This window comes from Chrysemys picta, chromosome 13 (assembly GCF_011386835.1).
Source record: "Chrysemys picta bellii isolate R12L10 chromosome 13, ASM1138683v2, whole genome shotgun sequence".
In the NCBI taxonomy this organism is placed as follows: Eukaryota; Metazoa; Chordata; order Testudines; family Emydidae; genus Chrysemys; species Chrysemys picta.
In genome coordinates this window covers 3,393,253-3,415,070 of record NC_088803.1, presented here as the reverse complement: position 1 = coordinate 3,415,070, position 21,818 = coordinate 3,393,253, and the positions used below count along the sequence as shown (strand labels likewise).

Sequence of the window (21,818 nt, the reverse complement as noted above, 5' to 3'; positions counted from 1 at the left end):
AAGGGAAGAAAGGAATAGGCACAGGTCAGGACTAGAGGGATCGGAGACTAGATTACTAGATCGCACTGTTGCCAGGCGACGGCAGGTGTATGTAATTGGAGACTCTTTACTGAGGAGATTGGATAGGCCTGTGACCAGGGCGGACCCGGAGAACAGAAGGGTGTGCTGTCTACCGGGCGCAAGGATACGCGATGTGGACCTGCGGTTGAAAAGGATCCTACAAGGAGCAGGTAAGAACCCCCTGATAATCCTTCATGTAGGAACGAATGATACGGCTAGGTTCTCGTTAGAGAGGATCAAGGGAGATTATGCCAGGCTGGGGAAGACGCTCAAGGAGATAGAGGCTCAGATTATCTTTAGTGGGATTCTGCCCGTTCCGAGGGAAGGGCAGCAAAGGGCTGATAGGATTGTGAGAATAAATAGTTGGCTAAGGGAGTGGTGCTATAAGGAGGGCTTTGGGATGTATGGACACTGGGAGGCTTTCGGGGACAGACACCTGTTCTCGCGGGATGGGCTTCACCTGAGTAGGGAAGGAAATAGACTTCTGGGAGGGAGGCTGGCTCATCTTATCAAAAGAGCTTTAAACTAGCAAGTTTGGGGAGACGGTTGGGAGATGCACAGTTAATCTCCACGCCAGATTCCAGTATGGAGAAGGTGAGTAAAATGAGAGGAGACATAGCTGGGGAGATGAGATTGGACATAGGAAGGACAGGAGGGACGGACACTAGGAGGCCCGCAACATATAGTGCTGCTAATGGGAGACGGGCTAAACGACATACATTAGGGTGTCTATACACCAATGCCAGAAGCCTAGGTAATAAAATGGAGGAATTGGAGCTCCTGGTCCAAGAGCTGAAACCAGATATCGTAGGAATAACGGAAACGTGGTGGAATGACAGTCACGACTGGAACACAGGTATGGAGGGGTATGCGCTGTTTAGGAAAGACCGGAACAGAGGTAAAGGTGGGGGGGTGGCATTGTATGTCAATAGTGAAATAAACTGTAAAGAAATAATAGTGGATGGATTAGACAACACAGAGTCCGTCTGGGCAATACTCACAATGGGTAATAGGACTTCTAGAGCCTCTCCGGGGATAGTGCTTGGAGTGTGCTATAGACCGCCGGGATCGACCCAGGATATGGATAAGGAACTATTTAATGTGCTTAGAGAAGTAATTACTAATAGAAACTGTGTAATTATGGGGGACTTTAACTTCCCGGATATAGATTGGGGAACAAACGCTAGTAGCAATAATAGGGCTCAGATGTTCCTAGATGTGCTTGCTGATCAATTCCTCCATCAAGTGGTAGCTGAACCGACGAGGGGGGAGGCCATTTTAGATTTGATTTTGGTAAGTAGTGAGGACCTCGTTGAGGAAGTGGTAGTAGGGGACAATTTGGGCTCCAGTGATCATGAGCTAATTCGGTTTAAAATACAGGGAAGGAGTAACAGAATCAAGTCAAAGACTAGGGTTTATAATTTTAAAAAGGCCAATTTTAACAAATTAAGGGGACTGGTAAGGGAAGTGGATTGGGCAAACGTATTAATGGATTTAAAGGCAGAAGAAGCCTGGGATTACTTTAAGTTAAAGATGCATGAGCTGTCGGAGGCCTGTATTCCCAAAAAGGGAAAAAGATTACCAAGCAAGAGATTTAGACCGAGCTGGATGAGCGACCGACTCAAAGGGGCGATTAGGAAAAAACAGAAAGCGTACAAAGAGTGGAAGAGGGGAGGGATCAGTAAGGAAATGTACCAAAGTGAAGTCAGAGAATGTAGAGATAGAGTGAGAAAGGCCAAAGGCCGTGTAGAATTGGACCTAGCGAGGGGAATTAAAAGCAATAGTAAGAGGTTTTACAGCCACATAAACAGGAAGAAAGCAAAGATAGAAGAAGTGGGACCGCTGAAGACTATTGCCGGAGAGGAGATTAAAGACAATCTAGGCATGGCGCAATATCTCAATGAATATTTTGCGTCGGTGTTTAATGAGGCCAATGAAGGGATTAGGGATACTAGCACCATTACAGAGGGGCGTTCGGGATGGGGGATTACCGTATCCGAGATAGAAACAAAACTTGAACGCCTTAATGGGGCTAAGTCGGGAGGACCGGACGATCTTCATCCGAGAATATTGAAGGAATTGGCGCGGGAAATAGCAGGCCCGTTAGCGATAATATTTAATGAATCTGTAAACTCGGGGGTGGTCCCGTTAGACTGGAGAATAGCTAATGTGGTTCCTATTTTCAAGAAAGGGAAAAAAAGTGATCCGGGTAACTACAGGCCTGTTAGTTTAACATCTGTAGTGTGCAAGGTGTTAGAGAAAATTTTGAAGGAGAAACTAGTTGAGGACCTGGAGGGTAGTGGCAATTGCGATAATTTACAACATGGTTTTACGAAGGGCAGATCGTGCCAAACGAATCTGATCTCCTTCTTTGAGAAAGTAACGGATTTATTAGATAAGGGAAATGCGGTGGACCTAATATACCTGGATTTCAGTAAAGCGTTTGATACTGTACCCCATGAGGAATTATTGGTTAAACTGAAAAACATGGGGATCGATATGAGAATCCAGAGATGGATAAGGAATTGGTTAATGGGGAGAATGCAGCGGGTCGTATTGAAGGGTGAACTGTCAGGTTGGAGGGAGGTTACCAGTGGAGTTCCCCAAGGTTCGGTTTTGGGACCCATTTTATTTAATCTATTTATAACTGACCTCGGAACCGATTGCAGGAGTAGGCTGGTAAAGTTTGCGGATGATACGAAGGTGGGAGGCGTTGTAAATTCGGAAGAGGATAGGGATATCCTGCAGGGAGACTTGAATGAGATTGTGAATTGGAGTGTCAGAAATAGGATGAAATTTAATAGTGAAAAGTGTAAGGTGATGCATTTGGGGATGACCAATAACAATTTTAGTTACAAGATGGGGACGCATTGGTTAGAAGTAACGGAAGAGGAGAAGGACCTAGGGGTACTTGTAGACCGCAGGATGACTATGAGTCGACAGTGTGACGTGGCGGTGAAAAAAGCCAATGCTGTCTTGGGATGCATTAGGCGAGGTATATCTAGTAGGGATAAGGAGGTCCTGCTTCCGTTGTACAAGGCGCTGGTGAGACCTCATTTGGAGTACTGTGTGCAGTTCTGGTCTCCCATGTTTAAAAAAGATGAACTTAAACTGGAACGGGTGCAGAGAAGGGCCACTAGGATGATCAGAGGAATGGAAAACCTGACGTATGAAAGGAGACTAGAGGAGCTTGGGTTGTTTAGTCTGACAAAGCGAAGGCTGAGGGGGGATATGATTGCTATCTTTAAATATATTAGAGGGATTAATACAAGGGAGGGAGATGAATTATTCCAGCTTAGTACTAACGTGGATACGAGAACGAATGGATATAAACTGGCCGTGGGGAAGTTCAGGCTTGAAATTAGACGAAGGTTTCTGACCGTTAGAGGGGTGAAATATTGGAACGGCCTTCCGAGGGAAACGGTGGGGGCGAGGGATTTGTCTGGCTTTAAGATTAAGTTAGATAAGTTTATGGAGGGAATGGTTTAATGGTAAAACATAGTTGTCAAGGAAAACCAAGCAATGGTAGGTAAATAGCATAATGGTTAAAAGGGGTCAGGATGGAGACTCTTGCCTATATGCTCGGGGTCTTACTGATCGCCATATTTGGGGTCGGGAAGGAATTTTCCTCCAGGGCAGATTGGCTGAGCCTCTGGAGGTTTTTCGCCTTCCTCCGCAGCATGGGGCAGGGATCTCTAGCAGGAGGGTCTCTGCCGATTGAGGCCACTAATAACAGGATTGGGGACTTCAGCAGCAGAGTCCAGGGAAGGGGCGGGGACGGTTTTATGGCCTGCAGCGTGCAGGGGGTCAGACCAGATGATCATAATGGTCCCTTCTGACCTTAAAGTCTATGAATCTATGAATCTATGAATCTATATGTATGTATCAGTTTTGTAGTCGAAGTTATGAATATTGGCTCTATACTGTCTGTATGGCAAACTTATGCTATGCTTCTGGGTGACATCCCAGACAAGCTGAGATTAGCTCTGCCTAGCCTGCTTGATGGCCCATTAAGGACCATCAGCTATACAATGGACCCATTGAGAGAAGGCAGATACGCCTTGTACCTCAGCAAAGTATGCAGGGACTGGCCCATGTGACTCCAGACTCCATTTTTGCTGTAATTTTCCACAGTAAGAACAAAGAGGTGATCTTACACCTGGAAAAGACTATATAAGGCTGATGCCTGATCTCCATCTTGTCTTCAATCCTGCTTCTTACCTCTGGAGGGACTTTGCTACAAACTGAAGCTCTGAACAAAGGACTGAGGACCCATCCCAGCGGGGGATGTATTCCAGAGACTTGATTTGAACCTGCAGTTTATTCCATCGCTGCTGCAAGCCTGAACCAAGAACTTTGCCATTACTGTATGTAATTGATTCCATTTAACCAATTCTAACTCTCATCTCTATCTTTTTCCTTTTATAAATAAACCTTTAGATTTTAGATTCCAAAGGATTGGCAGTAGCGTGATTTGTGGGTAAGGTCTGACTTGTACATTGACCTGGGTCTGGGGCTTGGTCCTTTGGGATCGGGAGAACCGTTTTCTTTTACTGGGGTATTGGTTTTTATAACCATTTGTCCCCATAACGTGTGGCACTGGTGGTAATACTGGGTAACTGGAGTGTCTAAGGAGATTGCTTGTGAGACTTGCGGTTAGCCAGTGGGGTGAGACCGAAGTCTTAGTCGGGCTGGTTTGGTTTGCCTTAGAGGTGGAAAAACCCCAGCCTTGGGCTGTAACTGCCCTATTTAAGCAATTTGTCCTGAGTTGGCACTCTCAGTTGGGTTCCGCCAGAACCGCATTGTCACACCTGTCAGCCAGGTTACCTGAGATTCTTAACCCTTTACTGGTAAAAGGATTTTGGAGTCTCTGGCCAGGAGGGATTTTATAGTATTGTACACAGGACAGCTGTTACCCTTCCCTTTATAGTTATGACAGGCTCACTCTTGGAATTATCCATGGAGGTGGTGAATCAGCCTTTCACTGAATCACGGTACAACACCTATCCCCACCACCGCTTCTATAAGCAACCCATTCCAGTCCCTTCCCGGGATCTGACGGGCCCAGTTCATATTATATTCAGTGAAGGTGAAGCCAGAGGCTTTGCAGAAGAGGCGGAGAAAGTCTCCGGGCTTTTTCTCATCCCCTCCGGACTCCACCAGCTGACGCTGCGATCGGACACCTGGGAATAAAGACAGGCTCAGAAATGGTATCAGAAGCTACCAAATAGAATCATAGAATATCAGGGTTGGAACGGACCTCAGGAGGTCATCTAGTCCAACCCCCTGCTCAAAGCAGGACCAATCCCCAGACAGATTTTTGCCCCAGATCCCTAAGTGGCCCTCTCAAGGACTGAACTCACAACCCTGGGTTAGGCCAATGCTCAACTTTATCCCATTCCCCTGTCCCTGCAATGCACGTGAGAGGAGAAGAAACCTTCCAAAGCCTCAATAATGAACACTAAATGCAGCCAAAGTCTCATTTTACCTGGTGCTGGAGGGGAAAGTTCCCAGGGGGATTGGCTGGTGTCTGCACAGACCCAGGGGCTGCGGATTGTCTCTCCAGGTGCAGCCGGGGAAAACTATTTAAATAAGAAACTCTCACCCCTATTTGCATATCCCACTCCTTAAAAGAGCCAGAAACTTGTTCCGTGAACGGAATAAATTTCCTGTCCTCTGCATCCATGCACCCAAAACAAGAAGAGTTCTCTTATTTTACTGATTCATATAGAATTATTCACCGGTAATATGTGCCATCCATATGCGCTATAAAGATTAAATTTTGAACTAAAGTGAAAATGCATCAAACCAGCCTGCAAACAGTATTACTGTGTGGTCTAGAACCAGATGTGTTAAAAGAAGCAGAGATCAGAAGGCTGGAGGCAGTAGAGATGAGATTTCTTTGGAAGATGTCCGGTGTAACGTGTAATGATTTCCAGACAAATGAAGAAGATGGAAGGAGTAGAGGATGTGAAATCAGGGTGAAGGATTAGTTGCAATGAAAAAGACTAAGCTGATGGTGACACTGTAGAACAAGACAAACAGATGATCGGATACCGATAGGGCAAATGTTATGAGGGTCAGTCAGACCTAGAGGCAGAGCACGTGGGCAGCAATGGATGGTGACACTGCGCTGCTACCTGCAAAGATATTTAGGGCTAATGAGAAGCTGGAGAAGAAACCCTGTAATCTTTACCCTTTAAGTAACTGAATAGGACATAATGTAATTTTAATACACTACTGACTTCTGCAGTTCATTGGGAAGATTGCACCCCCTTCCAAATCAGTTGTTGTCCAGACCACACTAGCTTTCTGCTCACTGTGGGATTCTCGAACAATAATAGAGGGCAGTGTCCTCAGGTCTCAGGCTGCTCAGTTGCAAATACGCCATTTTCGGATTGTTCTGGAGATGGTGAAGCGTCCCTTGAAGGGCTGTGCGTAGTTGATGGTAGTTGAAGTTGGGTGTATTTCCCTGATCCACTCCAATCCCTTCCCAGGGGCCTGTCTGATCCAGGGTGAAGGTGAACCCAGAGGCTTGACAGGAGAGGCGGAGAGAGTCTCCGGGTTTCTTCACACCCTCCCCGGACTCCACCAGCTGAGCCTGTGAAAAAGCACCTGAAAATAAAGACACAATGAGATTCCGAGTGACCCTGGCTCCCAAGTGAGATTGTAACAAACTCTGGGGTCTCCAGTGTCCTCAGAAAATCACTGTACTTGTGAAAGCTGTTTCAATGAGATGAAAAACAGCCACAGTGCATGTTCCTGGCTGTGGAGAGAGTTCTCGTGGGGTTTGGCAGGTCTCTGAACAGACACAGGGGCTGCGGACTCTGAACCCCAGAGCTGCAGGGTCTGGGGAATCGCTGGCTTTAAACAGGAAATGCAAGGGGATAATTTGCATAGACTGCTCTATATAAGAGAGACATGAACACACCAAACCCAAATGATTTATATTTCCCTGAGTTTTACTCAGTGGGTTTCATAGATTCAAAGTTCCAAAGGGACCATTGTGAGCATCTAGTCTGACCTCTTGTATAACACAGAACTCAGATCTTCCCCCCAAAATTCCTAGAGAAGATTTTTTAGAAAGAAAAAAAAACCCTTCCAATCTTGATCTAAAAATTGTCAGTGATGGAGAATCCACCACCACCCGTGATAAATTGTTTCAATGGTTAATTACTCACAGTTAAAAACTTATTGTTCATTATAATTTTGTGAGTTAAATGTCCTACCCTGTTCAGAGGCCCCAGGGGCAGATCTCTGGACCACTTAAATCTCTTCAACCCAATATTGAGGAATGGAGTGGTTTTTAAGCCTTTTATTGACATATCTGGCCAGTGGATTCATTTATCCTAGAAAGAACAAGGAAGGATACCCCAAGGTGAGTAGGAAAAGTATGTGAGATTCCTCTAGTGCCCCATTGCATTTCTCCCTCTCTCCCTCCATCACTTTAAACTTTCCCTTTTTACTCTCTCCATATCTCATAGAGAGGCACACAGAAGAAACGGCAGATCTTGAAATCGTTCCTTTTGCACATGCAAACACAATTCTGCCCTCTTGTGCCTCTCTGCTATGAGTCTGACACATATCACCATCATTGGGGACGGAATCCCAGTCCCACTGAGCCAAGGGGAGTTTTGCCTTTGACTTGAATGGGACCAGGATTCATCACTTCACAGCTGAGTCACTGTAAATGTGTAGGGAAGGCAGCTGTGCTGGACTGGAGCACTCAGCCTGTATTAGCTCTCCCCACGTTTTAGTTTGTGATACTCCAGGTCTGGCTCCTTCAAAGCTCTCATGTGAAATATCCCCCTGCACGTTGCCCCTCTTAGTTAGCGGCCTAACTTCTGCAGAAATGGGTTGAAGGAAGGGAAATAGTTACATATTGACACCGCTGTGAGACAGGGTGTGTCCTGCCCAGTTGTAATTTTGAATTTGATTTCAGTTTAAACAGATTTATTGAAACACAGATGAATTAACCAGACAGTAGTGGTAATAATTTACTGTGCGCTCAGAAAACCAGGCAGTTCTTAAAATGAGACTCTCTCTGTAGAGGGGGTATTTTATTATGAATGGGCATATGCAAGAAACTTGGAGTTTGAAAAAAGATGAATCCACTAGATTCTGTATAGGGAATTCCCACGTTTTGTCTTTGACTTTAGGACTAGTGGAACAATTTCCCCCCTCCTCCAGAATGTGGTATTGGCTACTGGTTTCTTTCTTGGGCTTGTCTTGCAGTAGGAGGCTTCTGGGTACACGTCTGGCTCTGTTGATCTGTTTCCTTATTTCCTCATGCGGGTATTGTAGTTTTGAGAATGCTTGGTGAAGATTTTGTAGGTGTTGGTCCCTGTCTGAGGGGTTGGAGCAGATACGGTTGTATCTCAGTGCTTGGCTGTAGACAATGGATCGTGTGGTGTGTCCGGGATGGAAGCTAGAGGCATGAAGGTAGGCATAGTGGTTGGTAGGTTTTCGGTATAGGGTAGTGTTAACGTGACCATCACTTACTTGCACCGTGGTGTCTATGAAGTGGATCTCCCATGTAGATTGGTCCAGGCTGAGGTTGATGGTGGGGTGGAAGCTGTTGAAATCATGGTGAAATTTTTCCAGAGTCTCCTTCCCATGGGTCCAGATGATGAAGATGTCATCAATGTAGCGTAGGTAGAGAAGGGGTCTGAGTGGACGAGAGCTGAGGAAGCATTGTTCCAGGTCAGCCATAAAAATGTTGGCATAGTGTGAGGCCATGTGGGTTCCCATAGCGGTGCCACTGGTCTGGAGGTATATATTGTCATCAAATTTGAAATAGTTGTGGGTGAGGATAAAGTCACAGAGCTCAGCAGCCAGTTGTGCTCTGGCATCATCAGGGATACTGTTCCTGACAGCTTGTATTCCATCTGAGTGTGGGATGTTTGTGTAAAGAGCCTCTACATCCATGGTGGCTAGGATGGTGTTTACGGTAAGGTCACCAATGCATTGTAGTTTTCTCAGGAAATCAGTGGTGTCACGGAGATAGCTGGGAGTGCTGGTGGCGTAGGGTCTGAGTAGGGAGTCCACATATCCAGACAGTCCTTCAGTGAGGGTGCCAATGCCCGAGATAATAGGGTGTCCAGGATTTCCAGGTTTGTGGATCTTGGGTAGTAGATAGAATAACCCTGGTCGGGGCTCTAAGGGTATGTTGATTTGTTCCTTTGTTAGTGTAGGGAGTGTCCTGAGTAGATGGTGCAGTTTCTTAGTGTATTCCTCAGTGGGATCTGAGGGAAGTGGCCTGTAGAATTTGGTATTGGAGAGTTGTCTGGCAGCCTCCTTTTGGTAATCTGAGAAGTATCATGGCTACCCCTTTGATACTTCTCAGAAGGAATCTATTTCTGCACCACGAGGAAATGTAGAAGGGAGGGGGTCTCGGTTCTGTCGGAACCGTGGGTCTTTGATAATCAAAGTGAATGTTCAGAGACTGAAGCCCAGATAAAGGACTGGAGACTTTACACTCTGTTCCTCTCGGTCTGACCGCTCTGTCCTGGCAGTGACTGGGGGCACCGAGAGGGAGGGGGATTCGCGATGGAGGTTTCTGTGCTAACCACAGGAGGTTTCTGATCGCTGTGTCTCTCGCACAGTAATACCGGGCGGTGTCTTCGGCTCTCAGGCTGTTCATTTGCAGATACACCGAGCTGCTGGACTCGTCCCTGGAGATAGTGAATCGCCCTTTAACCACATCACTGTAAAATGCTGCTAAATTATTAGTGAGATTGAGTATCTGTGCGACCCATTCCAGTCCTTTCCCGGGAGCCTGATGGACCCAGTTCATATAATAGCTGCTGAAGGTGAATCCGGAGGCTTTGCAGGAGAGGCGGAGAGATCCCCCAGGGGTTTGAATCCCCCCTCAGGACTCCACCAGCCGGACCTGTGACCGGACACCTGGAAAGACAGAATGAGAATCACATTCACCCCCGGGCTGGCTCAGAGCCCGTTGGAAGCAGCAGAAAGGTTCCCAGTGACGTCACTGCGCTTTGGGTCAGGGTAGGAATGTGCAGCATCCCCTGGTGTCTCCAGTCCATGTAGCGGGAAAGGGGATAAAATTACCTCGAAGGGCCGCTAGAAAGAAAGCGAGGGGGAGCCACAGTCTCATGTTGCTGACGCTGGAGGGTTTCTGGTGGGAACTGCACGGACACTCGGACTTGCCCCTTCTCCCTTCTCACCCGGCGGGTCCCAGAGATCACAGGGTTTCTATAGCGCGCCGAGGCACTGAATTTGCGTCTCCTCCTCTTTATAAGACACAACTTGGACCTGAGCCCTGAACAAACTCAGCCTCCCGGAGGTGGGTGAAGTGGGAAAGGGTTGTGTGAGTAACGGAGAAGAGTAAGAACTCCACTCACAGAACCATTTCTGCAGTGGTCGCTACAATTTTTGGAGAGAAAATTCCCTATTGATTGTTCACCTTCCACGAACTCCTGTCTGCTTGTCCCTCTGCTCTTCTGAGACCCGTGGAGCAGTGTGACCTGTCGGGAGACATGAGTCTGGGACTTGAGAATCTGGCAGTTTGTTCCTGGCTCTGCTACTCGTACGATGGGTGACCTTGGACAAGAGACTTACACTCTCTGTGCCTCGATTTGTATGTCCCTGAAATGGGAAAAATGATATTGACCCTCCTTTGTCGGGGCTTTGAGATCTAGGCATGGAAACCACTATGGAATCGCTCGGTGTTGTTAGCTCAGCTAGAAGAATTAGAGAAAGTTTATTGAACTCCTTCTAGCAATGCTGGACTAGAAGACAGAATTAGTATTTATTATTATTCTACCAGCACCTTAACATTAGTGGGGATTTGGGGGTCAAGATCCCCTCTGTTGCTGTGAGAGTGGTAGCCCCAGAGGCGCCAGGGTGCGGGGCGCTGCTCAGTCAGGCAGTGAGTGTTATCTCCCAGGTAGGAGGCAGTGTGCTCCGATGCCGGCTCTGTTCCCTTTAGGGGTGGGCGACCCTTTGCAGAGGTTGGTTTGTAAAATCCGAGAGCTGGGCTGGGATACTGAAGGGTCCTTAAGAGAGAGAGCAGCTCACTGGGTCTCTGAGCAGCGCCATGGGCTCTATATGGCCAGGGGAAGATTTGTCCCCTGTCACTGAATCATATGGAAATACCTAAACACCCGCTAGTATTTGTGTGCACCAGGTGGGTTAGACACTTTTTTGACTGTTGAATAACAGAACTATTTTTTATTCTATTGAGAATTTGTTTACAGGCTGCTATGTGGAATTCATTTTGGGCTAATGGTGTACCAGCACTGGGGTTCCACTACTACAAGCTGAAATCACTGAGGCTGTGTTAACCAGTGGGGGGAGCCTGAAGCTATATTGCTAAGCAGCTGGCAGAGCGGAGTAGTTTTGTGGGATGGCTGGTGGAGCAGAGCAGTTTTTGGGATGGTTGAAACGCCAAGCGGAGTGGAGCTGAGCAGTTTGTGGCAATGGCTGGAGGAGCTGGTAGAGTGGAGCAGTTCATGGGGTGGCAGGAGTGGCTCAGGGGACAGCTAGTGGAGTGGCTCATGCTAAAGGCTGCAGCGGAACTCCACGGAGAAGCGGGCAGTCTGCCTTGGACCATGTAAGGTGCCCCTTAATACCCTATGTGTCCCCTTTCCCCCCCCTTTCCACCCGGGCTGGGGGGAAGTAAAACCCTGCAGATAAACTTTTGAACTCTGGGGCTGCACTGACCAGAGGCAGAGGGCAGAGAATTTTGGGTTGTTGGACTTTTGGGAATTCTTGGGTTGCTGGATTCAAGAACCAAAGGGAAAGGACACGGCCCAATTTGCTGGGGTGGGTCTTTTGCTCATGGTTTGTGTCATGAATCCTGTTTGTGGTGTTTTTCCAAATTAATGCTGATGTCGTTTACCTCATGTTATTAAACATTTTCTGCTACACTCAGACTCCGTGCTTGCGAGAGGAGAAGTATTGCCTCTTAGTGGCACCCAGGGGGTGGTATGTAATTGTCCCAGGTCACTGGGCGGGGGCTCTAGCCGGTTTTGCATTGCGTTATTGAAACAGAAGCCCTAGATACAGAACCTGGCCCTTGTTGCTGCCAACTCAGATGGGCAGAAGGGTTACAGGGGAAAGGGGAAGTTACGGGCTGGTCTCTTCTAACAGTGCGGTTAGTCTGTGTCTGCATCTGTCTGTGAGAGAGTCACAGAAACGCAGCTGAGGACAGGAGTTTTCTCGCTCTCTGTCTCTCCGCTGCGAGCTGTAGAACTCCAGTGCCCCCAGCGGAGAGTTTGTCCTTAGACAGCGAGGGCAGGTTTTTGTCTGAGCTCAGACCGGTTTCCCCTCACTGTGTCTCTCGCACAGTAATACCGGGCGGTGTCCTCGGGCTTCAGGCCGGTCATTTGCAGATACAGCAGGTTGTTGGAGTTGTCTCTGGAGATGGTGAATCGGCCTTTCACTGAGTCTGCGTAAAATTGTTGGCTCCCATCATAATAAATGCGTGAGGCCCACTCCAGCCCCTTCCCGGGAGCCTGTCGGATCCAGTTCATACTGTAGTCGCTGAAGGTGAACCCGGAGGCTTTGCAGGAGAGGCGGAGAGAGTCTCCGGGCTTTTTCACATCCCCTCCGGACTCCACCAGCTGCACCTGGGACCGGACACCTGGGAATAAAAACATAATGTAATTCGCATTAGTATTAAGAGTAACAATAGACTGTTCCCCTGACCACCAATGGGTGTGAGGGGAGAAAATACCTTCCAAAGCCACTGCAAGGAACACTACATGGAGCCAAAGCCTCATTTTCCCGAGTGCTGGAGGGGAAAGTTCTCAGGGGACTGGCTGGTCACTGCACAGACCCAGGGGCTGCGGATTGTGTCTCTGGATGCCGCCTGGGCAGGGAGAGGCACAGATTTAAACAGGAAACTGTCCCCCTGATTTGCATATCCCGCTGTTTATAACACACACAAACTCCTTCCCTGGCTGATCTGATTTCTTGCTCTCCAATTCCAGGAGAAGGGGGTAAACGTGTGTAGCGCTCTGACCCAAATCCCATTGAAACCCAGGGGATTCAGTACATAGGGGTCCCTTCCCAACAGCGTGACACAGAACCAGCTCGAGCCCCCACCCAGTGACTTGGGAAAATCTTACACACACCCCTGGGCGCCTCGAAGAGGCAATACTTCCCCTCTCGCAAGCACAGAGCCTCGGTGTAGCAGGAAATGTTTAATAACATGAGGTAAATGACATAGCATTAAATTGGGAAAACACCACAACTAGAGTTCATAGACCAAACCAGGAGCGAAGACCCACCCAGTCCTTTCCCGTTGGTTCTTGAAACCAGCAACCCAAGAATCACCAAAGTCCCAAAAGTCCAACTCCGCTCTGCTCCGCTCACCGACCTGTGAGCCGCTCAGCTCCACTCCAACCGTCCCCGCGAGGCTCCACTCTGCTAGCTGCTCCGCCAGCCGCTTAGCAATATAGCTTCAGGCTCCCCCACTAGTTAACACAGTCTCAGTGATCTCAGCTCTTAGTAACTTCAGCTCTTAGTGATTTCAGCTAGTTATAGGGGAGCCCCAGTGCTGGTGCACTATTGGCCCAAAGTGAACTCAGCTCAGCAGTGTGTAACTAGACTCCCAAGGGAATCAAAGTTAGCTCTGACATTCAACAGTGGAAAAAGTGCAATTGGTGTTTCAGGATCCCCAAAGGCACCCACACCACCAGCTACAAATATCTACCCCCAACTCTCTCCATTCACTGGGTTTTGTAACCCATGCCCCTTGTCAAGCAAGTGCTACTTAGGTAATGGTGAAGGACTCACTCAGTCCTTCTGTCATACAACAGTTCCACTGGCCTTGATTCACAGAATCAGGGTAACAAAACTTTATTCTTCCTGCCCCAATAACAGAGAAACTGAGGATCCCACACCAGCCGATGTAACCACTTTCAGTTGCTGTTGTTTCATACCAGGCGGGTGGGTGTGCCTATGCAAACCAGATCAGCCCCTGGAGTTCTTTTCCACACTCGCCATAATTCACCACCAGATGTCAGGGTAGAGCTCATCCTGACTCTGCTTACACAGATAAAAATACCAAAAAGCTAAATGAAAGTCTCTATGGGCATGCTGGATAAAATGATAAAAAAAAAACAATAATATATAGACCTGAGAAGCTGAGCCCTGCCCCTATGTATATGCATTCTGACATGGGGGAGTTTTTAAAGGGTCTTAACTTAAGCAATGTAAATTCTCAAATCCCATGAGAGTTGGAAAGCTCACAACTTTGGGTTCCTTTGAAAATCCCAGGTACACTCTCTAATGAGTGGAGGACCTGTTGTTTCTCAGGCGAGATACAGTGCGCTCAGAGGCACAGCTCAGCAGTATTTCAGTGTGGGCAATCTCTTACAAAGATTGCTGTGTAAAATCCCACAGCAGTCTGGGGTTGGGATATTCCAAACAGTTTAAGGGAGATACTAGGTCAGGGGATGATTTTCCAGGATGCAAGTTAATTCCTGATTTCATCTAGATCCTAGAACAATGTCTTAGGTCCTGATTCAGGAAAGCACTTAGGCATTTGCTTAACCCCGTCTCTGTGCAGGACACCACTTCCATTTCAGCACAATTCACAGTGCCATGGATTGAACTTCACACTTTATTCTCGGTAATGCCAGTGGCTAATCAAGAGCTGAAAGAATATTTGTCTCGTATCACTAAAACACAGAGAAATCCCTAAATTATTTACAAGCTGATAGGTGCACAAACATGCTCTCTAATACTTATGCCTTAAATAATTGAATATAACAGCATTTATTTGTAGTTCACTGCTGCCCTCCGCAGTGTGTTGGTAAAGTTGTACCATTTCAGCTCGGTTTTTGTTCTGTGTTTAATAGCTTTAATCTGCTCACTGTGTGCCTAGCACAGTAGTACCAGGCGGTGTGCTCGGATTTCAAGCCAGCCATTTGCAGATACAGCAGGTTGCTGGGGTTGTCCCTTGAGACAGGGCCGGGTCCAGGCACCAGCCCACCAAGCATGTGCTTGGGGCCGCGCCTGGAGGGGGGCGGCGCGGTGGGGCGCTCCAGCGGGAGAGCGGGGCCGCAACTGGGCTCTCCCCCCTCCCCTCGGCGCTCTGGCCACCGGGGAGAGCGGAGCTGCGGCAGGCTCGCCGCCCTCCTCCCAGCGCTCTGGCCGCTGGGGAGAGCGGAGAGCCCCAGCCGGGCTCTCCGCCCTGCTCCCAGCACTCCGGCCGGTCGGGGATTGCGGGCCCACGGCAGGGCTCAGCACCCTCCCCTGCTGCGCTGGGGGCTGGGGGGGCGGTGGATGGCTTTTTTGCCTAGGGTGGCGAAAAGCCAGAGCCGGCCCTGCCTGGAGATGGTGAAGTATCCCTTGAAGGGCTGTGCATAGTTGATGGTAGTAGAAGTTGGGTGTATTTCCCCGATCCACTCCAGTCCTGTCCCAGGGGCCTGGCCGACCCAGCTCATCCAGTAGCTGCTGAGGGTGAACATAAACTTGGGGGTCCAAGGGCTGGATCTGTGAACGGACACCTGGGAATAGAAAGATATTATGAATCAAATTAATAGTAATAGCGATAATAGACTGCTCCCTTGCCCTGCCAGTGCTTCCCAGGGGAGAAGAGACCTTCCAGAGCTGCTACAATGAACAGTAAAATGGAGCCAAAGTCTCGTTTTCCCTGGAGTTGGAGGGAAATGCTCTCGAGATTAGTTGGTAACTGCACAGACCAAGGGGCAGTGGATAGTTTCTCCGGGTGAAGCCTGGGCAGAGAGAGGGACAGATTTAAACAGGAAGTGTCACCCCTATCTGCATATCCCGCTCCTTATAAGGGACACAAACTCCTTCCCTGAGCGATCAAATTTCTTGCCCTCCGATTCTGAGGGGTGGGCGAAGAATGTGTGTAACGTTCGGACCCAAACCCCCCTGAACTGAGAAGGGACGTGGCCTTGACGGCCAGTGACATCGGATCAGCTCCTCCATGGGGAGCAAATATTGAATCCTGGGCTCTTGAATCTGACAGACAAAGGGCATCACAGGAACCAACGGCTGGAAGTTGAAGCTCGACACATTCAGACTGGAAACAGAGCAAATATCTAAGTGAGAATAATTGGCCATTGGACCAACTCACCAATGATCCCCGTGTGTTCTCCATCACTGACCATTTTTAAACCAAGACTGCACGTTTTCCCTAGAAGATCTGCCTGAGGGATTATTTTCGGTGAAGTTCTCTGGCCTGTGGAGGTCCAATTAGATGTTCACAATGGTAGGGTTACCATTCGTCCGGATTTACCCGGACATGTCCTCCTTTTTGTGCTAAAAATAGCGTCCGGGGGGAATTTGTAAAGCACTCACAATGTCCGGGATTTCCCCCCTCCCCCGGCAGAGCAGAGCGAGCGGCTGGGAGGGCTGCAGGAACGTCCCGGGCTGGACTCCGGAGCAGCTGTAGAGGAGCCGGATCCGCCCTGCATTCTGAGCAAGTGTCTCAGCACAAAGTGCAGCCCTCCCCTTTTGCAACTGGGAGCGGTTTCTGCCATGCAGCGTAGCAAAACGGGAGCGAGAGCACTTTGTGCTGATACAAGGGCAGCTCTCCCCTGCAACCCGGTCCGGACCAGGGACCGAGTTTTGTTGTGCAGGGCCAGGGACCGGGTTTTGTTGTGCTGGGGAGCTTAGCCACGTGTCCGGCTCGCACAGAGCCCAACACCCTGTTCTGAGCAGCAGGGTAAGGGGGGGCAGGAGAAGGGGCAGGGAGGTTCTGGAGGGGGCAGTCAAGAAACGGGGGGGGGCTTTTTGGGGGGAGTGGAGAAAGTTTTGGGCAGTCAGGGTACAGGTAGGGGGTAGGGTCCTGGTGGGCAGTTGGGGGGGGGGTCTTAGGAGGGGGCAGTTAGGGGACAAGGAACAGGGAGTCTTAGGTAGGGGGTGGGGTTCTGGAGGGCAGTTAGGAGCAGGGGTCCCAGGAGGGGGCAGTCAGGGGACAAGGAGCGGGGGGGTAGGGGGCTGGGAGTTCTGGGGGGGAGCTGTCAGGGGGCAGGGGTGGGGAGAGGGATCGGAGCAGTCAGGGGACAGGGAGCAGAGGGGTTTAGATGGGTTGGGAGTTCTGGGGGGGGCTGTCAGGGGGCAGGAGTGCGGAGAGGGATCGGAGCAGTCAGGGGACAGGGAGCAGAGGGGTTTAGATGGGTTGGGAGTTCTGGGGGGGGGCTGTCAGGGGGTGGGGAGTGGTTGGATGGGGCGTGGGAGTCCCAGGGGTCTGTCTGGGGGTGGGGGTGTGGATAAAGGTTGGGGCAGTCAGGGGACAAGAGGCAGGGAGGCTTAGATAGTCCTGGGGGGCAGTTAGGGGCAGGGGTCCCAGGAGGGGGTAGTCAGGGGACAAGGAACGGGGGGAGGGTTGGGAGGTCAGGGGGGGCGGGAAGTGGGAGGGGCAGGGGCGGGGCTAGGGCGGGGCTCCTCCCGTCCTCTTTTTTGCTCGCTGAAATATGGTAACCCTACACAATGGTCCATTCTGGCCTTGGAATCCATGAATCCATGAGCAACCAGTCACCTGGATAATGGGGCTGACCTCCCTGTAAAGCGCTTTGAGATCTAAGAGGAAGTGGTGACGGTGTTTCCCAGTCGCTTGTCTCTGACAGCAGCAATCAGCGTCATCTGCTTCCGAAAATGGAGCAATACGTCCCTAGTGGGCAGTTCTATGATAACTCGCCCAGGGAGAGAGAGAGTTTCCACTTTCCCCTAGTTGTAGGTCGCCTTATGCTCTGGAGTTAGTTCCCATAGATTTTCAGCATGAGGCTCCGGCCACAAAAGTGTTGGGAAGGACATAGAGGGGCTGGTCAGTTAAGAGGAGATTTTCAGAGGCACAAAGGGAAATCATGGGGGACTGAGTCTCATTGAAAGTCGGTGTTAATTGGCTTCCTTAACTCTTGTTTGTCCCATTGAAAATCACCCTTTGAATCTCTCAGTGCCTCAGTTCTTCAGCTGTGATATGGGAATAATGCTTCCCTACCTTAAAATTCACAAATGATTGTGAAACACTGAGATACTGCAGAGATGAGGGCCCTCAAAGTCTTTACCTTGATCTACTTCAGGGATTGGCAACCTTTGGCATGCGGCCCATCAGGGAAATCCGCTGAGGGGCCGGGACGGTTTGTTTACCTGCAGCGTCTGCAGGTTCGGCCAATCGCAGCTCCCACTGGCCGCGGTTCACTGCTCCAGGCCAATGGGGGCTGAGGGAAGTAGCGGCCAGCACATCCCTCCCACAGCCAGGCGAGTCCCATTGATTGAAATGGTATTTTGGGTGTCAAATCTCAGCCCAAAAGAGTCATTAGCAGACAGACGTGCTGGCTGTGATTTCCAAAGGTGCACAGGAAAACCAACAGGACTTGTACTGCCGAGGCAGTTGGATGTTTCTGAAAATCCCACACCAAGTCCCATTTGGTTTTATTTGGATTTTGGTGACTAATTCCCTTAATGTCCATTGACAATTCTGTCCATTGTCTGCTCTGAGAAATGTGAAATTTCAGTGAAGGATCCTGTCTATTTGCCTCTGATGTCTTTATACTGGGCTACATTGTGTATCTTCTACTCATGTGGAAAACACTTACACCAATAGTCCCCTGAATACCTAAGGGGTTTAGGGACCATCACCAGGTACTCACCTGCCCACCACAGAAGCGGTGGGGAAATAAAGATGGAGATGGAGCAGATCTATTAAAAATGCCCGCATGTTTATTTCACTAGGATTTCCTTTCCATCACTCTGAGACCCACCTTCCCCATAAGTGTTCAGGGCTCAGTGAGATTCAAGTCTTTGTCCCTCTGAGGTGTCCGTGTTCTCTATCAGAAGGGAAGCCCCAGCCTGTTAGCCCAGAGTCAGTGTGATCTGTCTCGGGGCTGCCTCTCTTCCCTCTGACAGCACACAGTGACCTGGTTTTCTTTTCAGCTCCCCTCCTCCCCAAATCCTGTGACCAAATCCTGGCTTTGAAAATCCCGGCCTTATGTACGAGAGGAGGAGAAAATCCTCTCAGTGTTTCCGGGATCACTTGTTATGAAATATTTCCCCCTAGCCTCACACAGAACATTTTCCTGCCACCACGTAGGTACAGAACTTTCTTCAGCTTTAGTTCATTTTGGAGAGTGTTTTGTCTCGTCAGCCTAAAATATATCCATCGATTTTAAAAGTGGCAAGGGATTTCTCTTAAACCCTGGAAAATCTCTCTCTGTAAAAGTCACATATTTTCCCATTCCCTCTCCCTCTGGTTTATGTGTCTATCATCTCTGTAATCTGGCAGATTCGGATCCCAGAGCCATCCTTGTCATACCAGCAGAGGAAGAAGGTTTTATCTGAACCCACAGAAGAGGTGTGGTGCAGGAGATTGGACGAGATGTTCATTTCTCGGTTTAGAACGTGTGACTCAAAGAAGTCCTGTTCGGTTTGCTCTGTATGTACAGACTTTCTCTCTGTTGATTGACTTAACAGACAAAGAAAGCAATTACAAGCATAGCTAACAATGAGAACTTGTCTAGCAGCTGGCCACATACGTGAATTTCAAAGCCAATTAATGAAAACACACTGAGTGGGGCGCTGTCTGACCTCCCTGCTAGGAGATGCTGAGGAAGGGTTGGGTCCTAAGTCCCACCTGTTAAAGGGAGTTAGGTGCCTAACGCCAGTTGGGATTCACAGCCCTCTCCTGGAGTTAGGTGCCTCAGCTGTTACTTAACCCCCTCAACCCCAAAGCCCTTGTGCCAGAGAAGGATTTGTTGGTGCTTCCCTTAACTTTTAGTCTAGTGGTTAGAGCACTTGCCTAGGATATGGTAGAGCCAGTTAAATTCCCTTCCCCCCCCACCTGATTTCGGACCGGGATTTGAGCCCACATCTTCCACTGTCAGGGGAGGGTGACATTGGGGTGCAGACACCCTCATTTTCTTTCAGGCCTCATGAGTATTAAATGAGTCACAGTGGAACAGCTTCAACAGGAGAGATTGAAAGACCCCTCCCCAAAATACCCCATACCTGGTGCTTAGGCCATTCACCCAGGACAGTTTTGCTGCTGTGACAGGTAACTGTGTGACAGGAGCCTAATTCATATTTTGATAAGTGACTTAGGAGCCAGAAAAAAATCTACTTATCATGAGGTTTAAGTTAGATAGGAGCCTAAGAAGTTTGGGGAAAATTACCCCTGGTCTGTCTATATGAGCAAATGCTCTCTGGAGTGACTGAAGGCTCCGATGTTGGCAGGACACCTGGGTTCTCTCACTGAGGGTTTTTGATTTGCTGTAGATGTGGTTTGTGTCACTGTGTGCCTAGCACAGTAATACGTGGCTGTGTCATCGGTTCTCAGGCTGCCCAGCTGTAGATAGGCCGTGCTTATGGAGGTGTCCATGGTGATGGTGAATCGCCCCTGGAAGGCCTGGGCATAGCCAGTGCCACCAGTATTGGTACTGATATATCCTATCCACTCCAGTCCTTTCCCGGGAGCCTGCCGAAACCAGTTAATGCCATAGCTGGTAAAGGTGTAGCCGGAGGTTTTACATGTCACCTTCACAGACTCTCCAGGCTTCTTGATTTCTGCCCCAGACTGGGTCAGCTGGATCTGGGAGTTGACGCCTGTAAATAAACACAATAAAAACATAATTCATTCCATTCTTTTCCTCCTCTCCCCGGGTTTATCCAAGTCCTTCTGTTGCCCTCCTCATGGCAGTATCTGATCTGCTTGTATGTAATAACGGATTTATCCACACCGCACTCCTGGGAAGGAGGGAAGTACAGTTATATACATTTTGCAGATGAGAAACTGAGGCACCAACTCAGCCAGAGATTTTTCAAGCTGTCTAAGGGATTTTGACACCTAGTTCCCATTAAAAATAATGAAAATTGGGTATCAAAGTCCTCCTGATGGCTTTAAAATTCCATCCTATGGGATTTGTTTAAAGATCTAGGATTTTGAATCCAGAATTCTTGAATCCACCTCCTACGTCTTAGCCTTAAAACCATCTTCCCTATCCTAGCCCAGTTGTCCTAACCAGACACCTGTAGGTTCATCCACTCACCTGAGAAAGCTGCCAAAAAGAACAAGACCCCCAGACAGATCATTTTCATTCTCCACAACAACCTGGTGGGCTGCAAAGCAGTAACCCGTCCTCTGCTGACAGCTCTTCGGTGGGGGTCACTTGATCTGCTTTATCAGTCAGTTTTCCTACTTCATTTGCATGCGGGTGTTGCTAAATCATTTGACTAAACCTCAGCTTCATCCACCTTTACAAATAACTGACCTCAGAGTTTAGAGGGACCCAGTCATGAAGGACGCCAGAGCAAATGAATGAAATTTAGGCACCTTTCCAGGAAAACACTAAATCACACTGACCTCAGTGGTATTTAAATACGGGGTTAAAGATTATTGGTAAAATGGAATATTAAGATGTCTAATACTGGGTTATCAAAATGTAACACCCAGGATATGAAACTGAAATAACATAGAATCAATGAATGTATAAACAGAGGCACCCTTCACTGGTGAAATATGTATGAGTACTGTGATTTCCAAACCCTCCGAGGAGCGCTGGGTATTCCATTATCGCTGATTGGAAAGGGATTTGGGTGAGCAAACCCTCACTTTGTCCTCAGCACCTAAGGCTGGAATTTTCAATGATTCCTTGGGATTGTTCCCGGGTTCAGTGTTTGGGAAGAAATGTTTCAGAATCAAACATGACACTTTGCTGCCCCCATGTGGGTCTGATAAACAGAGACAATTTTCCCTCCTTTTCTTCCTTTAGGTTCATGTAACTTCCTCATTTTTGTCTCCTGTAACCCATGGGGCAGGA

The 21,818-nt window shown here is 48.7% G+C and overlaps 1 gene segment (V, D, J or C); it reads right to left on the bottom strand.

The window, feature by feature from the left end:
* LOC122173242 (Ig mu chain C region secreted form-like) overlaps positions 1-21,153 on the bottom strand; it is a 1,717,225-nt gene extending 1,696,072 nt beyond the window's left edge. The window contains exon 1 of the C gene segment in view: positions 21,048-21,153.
* Positions 21,154-21,818: the final 665 nt, after the last annotated feature.